General features: G+C 37.4%; 1 long non-coding RNA gene across 1 annotated transcript in view; it reads right to left on the bottom strand.

Annotated features, from left to right (window-relative positions):
- Window positions 1–7,527, bottom strand: part of LOC143033756 (uncharacterized) — a 354,604-nt gene extending 347,077 nt beyond the window's left edge. The window contains exon 1 of the long non-coding RNA XR_012967188.1: window positions 7,457–7,527. This is a non-coding gene — a long non-coding RNA (uncharacterized LOC143033756). The remainder of the gene's footprint in view (window positions 1–7,456) is intronic.
- Between the last annotated feature and the right edge of the window lie 512 nt (window positions 7,528–8,039).

Consider the following 8,039-nt stretch of genomic DNA (forward strand, 5'->3'; position numbering starts at 1 on the left):
TAAAATATATCTTCTTTATCTTCTTCTTTTTTTCCTCTTTTTACTATTATTATTATCATTATCAATAATATCATTATTGTTATTATCAATTATAACAGTTATAACAATTATAATTATAATAATTACACTGTATAACAATGAAAAAATACGGAAATGAGACTATCCTTTTCTAGAGTTATTTTTTTGCGTAGATTACGAATATAACATCCGTTTCTTTCTGTGACCCTCCAGTTCTTCGTAAATAGCAGTGCCCGCAATGTCTATCTGAACGGTATTTTTTGTTGCTTTTACCATTTATATAATTTTTCACATAGCTATGTGTTTTTTTTTCTTAACAGGATACAGAGTTAAGATGCCTAGAGAATGCAAGAATTCGCCAGACAAGTTTTGTTATATATGTGGATCAGTTACATTAAGGCAATATAAGAGACAGTTGACTCAACGTGTAAAGAAACTTTATGAGCTGTACTTTGGATGTAAAGTGGGTGACCAGGACAAAAGCTGGGCACCTCACATATGTTGTGTCAGGTGTACAAGTTCCCTTTCTGCCTGAGTGAAAGGCAAAGGGACTGGCCTCATGTTTGGCGTACCAATGGTCTGGAGGGAGCCAAAGGACCACTCAACAGATTGCTACTTCTGCTTAACGGATATTAAAGGTGGGTGTTCAGTGTTTATTTTTTACTGTTTTTATATATATTTTCAAGAGATGTATCAATAAAAAAGATCGAAATACATAATAAGTTGCACTTCCACTATTTTTGCACGTGATCACAACCAATAGTATCCATTTTTAGTCTGATTTTATTTTATTTTCCTGCAGGTCGCAACAGAAATGGCAAGAAATCTATCGTGTATCCAGATCTTCAGTCTGCTATTCGCCCAGTTCTACATTCAAGTGATATTCCTGTACCACAGCCGCCCTCTGAACTACCAAGCGATGACACGAGCAACTCAGACGATTCAGAATCTCAAGATGCAACGTATACGACACAACTTGAATCTGATAAGAAACCACACCTCATCACCCAACCAGAACTCAATGATCTAGTTCGTGATCTAACACTTACTAAGCAACAGAGTGAACTCCTGGCCTCACGTTTGCAACAATGGCACCTGTTGGATGAAGAAGCTCGAATTACAGTATTTAGGAAGCGTTCTGCAAATCTACAGGATTTCTTCACTTTGGAAAACAACTTGACTTATTGTAATGATATCAGAGGCCTATTCAGTGCCCTTGAGCTGTCCTATGAACCCAATGAGTGGAGGCTATTCATAGATGGATCCCTTTACAGCATAAAAGCAGTTCTGTTGCACATTGGGAACACCATGCCTTCAGTTCCAGTTGCTTACTCAGTCATTTTAAGAGAGACATATGAGAACCTTGCTTTTATTCTAGACCGCATAAGTTACAAAGAGCATGAGTGGTTAATTTGTGCAGACTTGAAAGTAGTAGCCATACTTAATGGGCTACAAACTGGATACGCCAAATTTATGTGCTTTCTTTGCAAGTGGGACAGTAGGGCCAGATCAGAACATTATATACGCTCAGAATGGCCATCTCGGGAATCTATGACGCTTGGATGCCATAATGTAATTCATGAGCCACTAGTTAAGGAGAAAATCCTTTTGCCACCACTGCATATAAAACTAGGCCTAATGAAGCAATTTACCAAAGCACTGCAACATAACAAGCCATGTTTCCAGTATCTCAAAGGGATCTTCCCTAAAATTAGTGATGCCAAGATTAAAGAGGGTATATTTGTAGGCCCTCAGATTCGCAAGCTTATAAATGATGAGGACTTTGAGGCGACAATGGATGAACCTGAGCTAGCGGCCTGGCATGCATTCAAAGATGTATGCAAAGGGCTTCTGGGAAAGCACCAAGAGTCCCAGCGAGAGCGTAAAGTGGAGAGGCTAATCAAATGCTACCAAGATCTCGGATGCAATATGTCACTGAAGATACACTTTCTTCATTCTCATCTGTCCTTCTTCCCAGAGAATGCAGCAGATGTGAGTGATGAACATGGAGAGAGGTTCCATCAAGATATAGCGTCAATGGAAAACAGGTACAAGGGAAAATGGAGCCCTGCTATGCTGGCTGACTTCTGTTGGAACCTGAAGCGTGACACGCCTGAGACGTCTTATAAAAGAAGAAGTAAATAATAGATTGTAGGTTAATACATCATATAAAGCTAACAAACATGCCGATTCATTATATATTAATTAAATAAATACAATGAAGACATTTAATCTGACTTTGGGAGCAAAATACATTTATGGAACCTTGGAAATCTCTATTAATTGCATAATTATTAAAACAGCGATTTACAAAAAATTGTGACGTGGCATGAAATTTTTGTTATCAAATTTGAATTCAGCACACTGAACTTCATAATAAAACGCACATGAGAACTATGTTTTCTTCTTAATCCTGAAATTTGTTGTACAGTGTTATTATAATTATAAACATTGAAAAATTATAATAATTGTAATAATTGCAATAACGATAATAATGACAATTATAATAATCATAAATTATAATAGTTATAATAATTATAATAATCATAATAAATGTAATATATATGATAATTATAATAATTACAATAATCATACTAATCTTAATAATCAATTACAGGAAGTATCAAGATAGGAGGGAGGGAAGAGGGTAAAGGAGAATGGAGTATGTAGGGGATGGAATGGGTGGGAGTGGCATTTATGCCATTGTTTTTTGGCTACCTCCCGTGTAAGGGGGAAAAAGCCTTTGGTATTTGTATGTATGTACAATTATCATCATCATCATTATCATCATCACCACCATCATGATCATTATTTTATTATAATTATTATTATTATTTTATTATTATTTTATTATTATTATTTTATTATTTTTTATTATTATTTTTATTATTATTTTCCCCTTATCATTTTTTGTGTATAAGACCTTTGAATGTGAGCTTCCCTGAGTAGTAGTCATTGATTCACAAGGGTTGCCGTATGCGGTACATAACGTTCTGCTTAAATGACATATTATCAGAACTTCGAATTTCCTATTCCCTCCCGTCCTTAGGGTCCACATCTCACTCCCATACATCATTGTCGAACCTGTGTGTATGTGTGTGTGTGTGTGTGTGTGTGTGTGTGTGTGTGTGTGTGTGTGTGTGTGTGTGTGTGTGTGTGTGTGTGTGATTCACCTTTGTCTTTAGATCACGTGTTGGACTCGTGATCAACAGCTATTTCCCTCCTGGAAGAGAGCTTAGAGCTAGTATGACCGATCTATGGTTAATGCTATGACCTTGCATGTACACACACACCCAACTCACCGCCCACGAGAGTTGAAGTAACGACTCGAAGCGCAGTGATACTGAAATAATTTCAGCCCTGGGCAGGATTAGAACCAGGTACCGCCGGTACCGCCATACTGTCAGCCTGGGACTCTACCAACCGCGCCACCGAGTCGTGTGTGTGTGTGTGTGTGTGTGTGTGTGTGTGTGTGTGTGTGTGTGTGTGTGTGTGTGTGTGTGTGTGTGTGTGTGTGTGTGTATACGCACGTGCGTGCGCAGGTGCTCTCATGGCTTTAATTATATTGTTAGTATTAACGTGTAGGTTTCTTTATTTCTGCGTCTCGACTTTGTGTCAGATTACTATTCAAAGAACTGAGACTAATTAGTTACGTTACTGTTGATTATTACATACCAGCTGGGGGAACTTTTTATGAGATGATTTTTTTTTTCTTAAAACAAGTTTAATGTTGTTCTCTGGATTGGCTTTCTGTACTAATATGTGCTTGTGTCACATTCTTTCTCTCCTTGTCCTCTCAAATTACTCAATAACTCCTAAGATCATTACAATGTATAAAGCAAATATATCTGATGTCAGTTAGAATATTCATGTAAAATAGTAAAGCAAAATCGTTAGGCGACAAGGGGAGACGATGTCGTAAATCAGAATTAGTGAAATTTTATAGCGAGTCTTAGTCGAAACTATGAGACCGGTTCTTGGCAAAGTGATTTTTTTTTCCCAATTTTGTCAGATGATCTTGTGCATTGAGTGGTCGTCGGGGACTCATGATAGGGTCTAGATCAGTGTTTCTCAACCAGAGTTCTCCGGAACCCTAAGGTTCCGCAAAAGGTCCCTATGGGTTCCACGAGAACAAGCGAGATAAACTAATGCACTTTAGATTTTTTATTTAATTTCATGTACGTAATATAATTAAACACACACGACATACTCTTGGTTATTGTAACAATGTAAAATAGATATCATCCTATCTAAACTATTATTACGATGAAAATAAAATGAGAAAGATATGGTATATGGATTTTATTTTTATTTTTATATATTTATTTATTTATTTTTTGCGCAGGGGTTCCTTGAGGCATGCAATTCATTTTAAAGGTTACGCAAGGGTAAAAAGGCTGAGAAACGCTGGTTTAGATATTAGTTAGTAGATAGGGTTTTGGTGGGTGAGATGGGGAAGCGGGTGGGTGTTTTCTAGTGAGTGGCGAAGACGAAACCTTCTGACAGATCCCTCGCCATTACGGTCTCCCATCGTTTCCTTCTCAAAGAATCCTAATCACAGGATCACTTTCTCGCTCTACCCTTGTCCCTAGGGACTTTCCCACTAATTACTCCCTCCCTTTGACAGATCCCTGAGTATCTCCCAACGCCGCTAAGGATGAATTACTCGCAGGAACAATTAATCCACCAGTGATTCTCTGATTGCATTGATGCTCCTGTGCAAAGGGAAACCATAGACTGATAATAAGAGATGGAATTAATCGTTTGTCTCACAGTTGGACCCAAGAATCCCGTTGTGTTTCGTACTTGTACTCAACGTCATCTGTGAGTTTTACACCTAATGTTTGTTTCTAGATGTCACAAGGCGATTTTCTTCAACCGAGGGAATTTTTTTTCCTTCCTCGCCTCCATCCACAGAGAAAGCTATATTATGAATTGATCTCTATAAACTCATTGATTGGGTTTAACAAATTTAGTATATCCTTTCTATCTGCCAAAAGACGATTTTATTCAGCCGAAGGGAACAAATCTACAGCGGAAAGGTCATTGAGATTTGGCGAAAAAAATATATAGCTTAAGAAAAATAATGAATTGATGCAACTGTAAACAGATTAACTTTTATGAAATTAGATAATTTTTGGTACTGTATAATTTGCCCCTTAAGCACATGAATTCCCTTTAGCAAATATAATATGGTTAGAGCTAAACAACTTCATTCAGTAAAGGAGGCAACACCACAGTGAAGGAGTTAAAACAACGATGATGATGACGTTGATGATAAAAAAAAAACAATATTAATGATAAAGACGACGATAATGATATAAAAAACCTTTGCACGTATTAGTAAAAGTACTAACGAACATAACACTATCATAGGTCGCAGAGCGAGGTGGTTAAACACTCAAAAGAAACTTGATTTTCTCTTTCATTGCGTTCAATACACGACGTGTCCCTATTCCTCATCGCCGCCACATCCATCGCGACAAACGATACTGGCGGTTCGTCACCCAATGCATGTCCCCTCCCGCGGGACAAATCGTTGTCGCCTCGGTTCATCCTCGACTCCCTCTCACGCTCACACACACCAAATACACTAGAATCTCAGCAGAAGAGTTTAATTCCAAATGTCAATTGACACAAACTTTTGACGGAAGACTAGCCTGCATAAAGGATTTGATGAAATACAGTACATAACACGCTCCACCCGGGTGCCCTCAACGGAACAACTGGGCCGTGAACTAAGTCGTTTCGTTTTGTAGGGTCAGGATGAAGTAGTAGTACGGTCCTTGTCTTGTAAAGACGCATGCCGCTCAGGCAAGGGTTCGAATCCCAGCAGAAGAGTTTAATTCCAAATGTCAATTGACACAAACATTTGTCGGAAGACTAGCCTGCATAAAGGATTTGATGAAATACAGTACATAACACGCTCCACCCGGGTGCCCTCGGCGGAACGACTGGGCCGTGAACTAAGTCGTTTCGTTTTGTAGGACCTATTAAAAGAAATATGTAATAAGTCAGTAGACACTGGTTTTGTTCCTATTGCATAGTGGCAGGCAAATATTGTTCCTCTTTTTAAAATGAGATAAATCATCTATATGCAACTACGTGCCAATAGGGTCGACATCAGTTATAGGTAAATTGTTTGAACCGATAATAGTTAATAGATTCAGAGCATCAAGAGACATAATTTGATTCGTGACTCGCATCATGGTTTCTCCAAGGGTAAGTCAAGTGTGACTAATCATCTACCTTTTTATACTAGCGTATATAAGGCGTCAGATAACAATGATAGTTAAAATGTTATTTACCTTGACTTTAGCAAAGCGTTCGATAAGGTGCCCCACCAGAAACTATTAAAAATCAAAGCCCATGGTATAGAAGGGAGAGTGTTAAAATGAATTAGAGCTTTGGATCAGTGACAGAAAACAGCGGATCACCATAAATGATGTAAAGTCCAATTTAAGGGAGTGTTTCTAGTGTAGTTCCCCAGGGCTTGGTTTTGGGTCCCTTATTGTTCATAATGTACATAAACGACTTGGATAATGGGGTTAGTTGTAATATTAGTAAGTTTGCAGACGACACTAAAATAAAACAATGGAATTGATACACTATGGCTGCATTCTTCCAATCTATTCTGTGATCTGTAGTTTTAAAAGTAAAATTGTCGAATCTCTATTCATAAAACAATTTCCAAATTTCAGCACATCAAAAGGTCAATGGTCACCAAATGCTATCACTTGTTTGGCAATAGCCAAATTTATCTCCAAGGAACAAAATGGCCGACCTCATCAAGACCTTCCCAAGTTCCCATTTATTGTAATTTCACTCTATATATATTTCCATGCTTTCCTACTCCATGTATGTACCTGCTGAAGAGGACCACAGACATTGGTCTAAATATACGGTTTACTCTGTATCTCAGCTTATCTTTCTCCGAAAGTGGGTTAATTTTCATTTTACTCATGTGATACTACATCTACGTTATTATATTATTTATATATATATATGCAGAAAGATGATGAATTTATCTAATTTATAAATGTACTTTCTATTATGTTTCTATTGAATATACTGTTTAGTGGTTACCAGCAAAATTATATATATAATATATATATATATATATATATATATATATATATATATATATATAGTATATATGTATGTAATATAATATATAATATATTATATATATATACTGTATATGTATGTATAATATATATATATATATATATATATATATATATACTGTATATATATATATATATATATATATATATATATATATACATGGCAAAAGTTAAATAAGGAAGTTAATACGCAATTTACTAAAATGGATTAATCAATCAAAAAGACACCTAATTTTAGTACGAGATTTCGCAGGTACATCCAAAGCTCGACTTTATACCACCATCAATCTGAACGGTATGGGCAGACTCACCAAGTTGAGATAGATATAATTAGCTTCCTCGGGTTGATGTTTGAACACAACACAGTCGGTTGACAAGACCTGGAAAGAGAAAGAGACACAAGTCAATTAATTCCACCGAACATCAATTGATAGAATATCAGTGGTAATGATACCTGTTGCCTTGAATTTACGGTGACTGGAATCCTGCAGCCCCATAGTCTTTAGCAACGATCCTCGAGATCTCTTATAGATCTCCGTAAGGAAACGTTGGGTTGCTGCTTGTATTCAGCGGGTGTGGGACTGTTTCTATTTCACTGGTTAATGCATATAGAAAGAGAATCGTTTCCGGTTACTCTGCTTGTGTGAGGAGGAAATTTAGACAAAACGGCTAGTTAGGATTCCTATCCTCGATCAGGGAACCAAGTGTCAGCCCCCCGGGCAGGGAGATGATTCTTTCTGATGTCCCTCTTATATGTAGAACGAGAACCGTCTCCGGTTATCCTGCTTGTGTGAGGAGGAATTTTGGACGAAGCGGCTAGTCAGAGTTCCTATGCTTGATCCGGGAACCAAGTGTCAGCCCCCGGGCAGGGAGATGATTCTTTCCGATGTCCAT

Source organism: Oratosquilla oratoria, chromosome 2 (genome assembly GCF_046742065.1).
Source record: "Oratosquilla oratoria isolate Oo_2021 chromosome 2, ASM4674206v1, whole genome shotgun sequence".
Lineage (NCBI taxonomy): Eukaryota > Metazoa > Arthropoda > Malacostraca > Stomatopoda > Squillidae > Oratosquilla > Oratosquilla oratoria.